The sequence below is a fragment of the Rutidosis leptorrhynchoides genome, chromosome 5, assembly GCF_046630445.1.
Source record: "Rutidosis leptorrhynchoides isolate AG116_Rl617_1_P2 chromosome 5, CSIRO_AGI_Rlap_v1, whole genome shotgun sequence".
NCBI lineage: Eukaryota > Viridiplantae > Streptophyta > Magnoliopsida > Asterales > Asteraceae > Rutidosis > Rutidosis leptorrhynchoides.
The window spans coordinates 18,649,417-18,650,759 of record NC_092337.1 but is presented as its reverse complement, the minus strand read 5'-3'; the positions used below and the strand labels follow the sequence as shown (position 1 = coordinate 18,650,759).

The window sequence follows — 1,343 nt, the reverse complement described above, 5'->3', positions numbered from 1 at the left end:
TAACTGTGTTATCTTCATTAACCTTTTCAACTACCGGTTCTGATTCCTTCTCTTGCTCAGATTGTGGTTCCTGTGTAGTAGGAATAGAGTCATCAGAAATTTCAGGTATTTCAGGTGGTTTAAGTGTAATACCACTTCTTGTGGTAATGGATTTAGCTGTTTTATTCTGGGGGTTAGCATTTGTATCGCTACGTAGACTCCCTAGTTTTCTTTCACCTATCAACCTTGCTAGGTTGCTTACTTCTTGTTCCAGATTTTGAATAGAAGCTTGTTGATTTCTAAATGCTTGAGCATTTTGTTCATTGGTTTGTTTCTGAGATGTGAAAATTGAGTTTGAGATTCAACTAGCTTTGACATCATGCCTTCTAGATTTGGCTTTTTATCATCAGTTTGTGGTGGTTTAATTGGAAAAATAGGTCTTTGCTGGTTGTATGTATTATTGGATATTTGTTGATTGCTAGGACCTTGTTGGTTGTTGTATGGAACATTTCAGTTATAATTCTGATTTTGATTGTAGTTTGGTCTTGGCGGTTAATAATTATTCTGATAATTATTTTCAGGCCTTTGGTTCATGTATGAAACATTCTCTCTTTGTTCCATTGTTTGTTCAACACTAAGACAATCTTTTGTCAAATGTGGTCCTCCACACTGCTCACAACTAATTCGTATTGCGTGAATATCCTTAGTCATCTTTTCCATTCGTCTTTCGAAAGCATCTATCTTTGCAGAAATGGAATCAAAGTCATGGCTAGAATCGGCTCTAGCCACTTTAGATGATCTAACGATGTCTTTTTCTTGATGCCACTCATGTGAGTGGGAAGCAGTGTTATCAATAATTTTGTAAGCTTCAGTTGCAATTTTCTTCATAATGGAACCACCAGCTGCTATATCGATGTCTTTTCATGTACTAATGTCGCATCCTTGGTAGAATATTTGTACTATTTGATAAGTGTCTAAACCATGCTGAGGACATCCTCTCAATAACTTTCCAAATCTTGTCCATGCTTCATATAAGGTTTCATTTGGCTTTTGCGTGAACGTAACTATTTCTCCTTGAAGTCTCACGGCTTTAGATGCCGGAAAGAATTGTTTAAGAAATTTTTCAACTAACACATCCCATGTATCAATCGTCCCTTTAGGTAACGATTCTAACCAATCTTTGGCTTCTCCCTTTAAAATCCAGGGAAATAACATGAGATAGATCTGTTCATCCTCAACTTCTCTTATTTTGAATAGAGTACAAATCCTATTAAAGGTTCGAAGATGTTCATTTGGATCTTCCTTCGGCGCACCACTAAATTGGCATTAATTAGTTACCATGTGTAGGATTTGTCCTTTGATTT

The 1,343-nt window shown here is 36.3% G+C and overlaps 1 non-coding gene across 1 annotated transcript; it reads left to right on the top strand.

The window, feature by feature from the left end:
* Window positions 1-955: 955 nt before the first annotated feature.
* On the top strand, window positions 956-1,062 carry LOC139850788 (small nucleolar RNA R71). Its single transcript, XR_011760169.1, has one exon. It is a non-coding gene; the product is annotated as a small nucleolar RNA R71 (small nucleolar RNA).
* The last annotated feature ends 281 nt before the right edge of the window (window positions 1,063-1,343 follow it).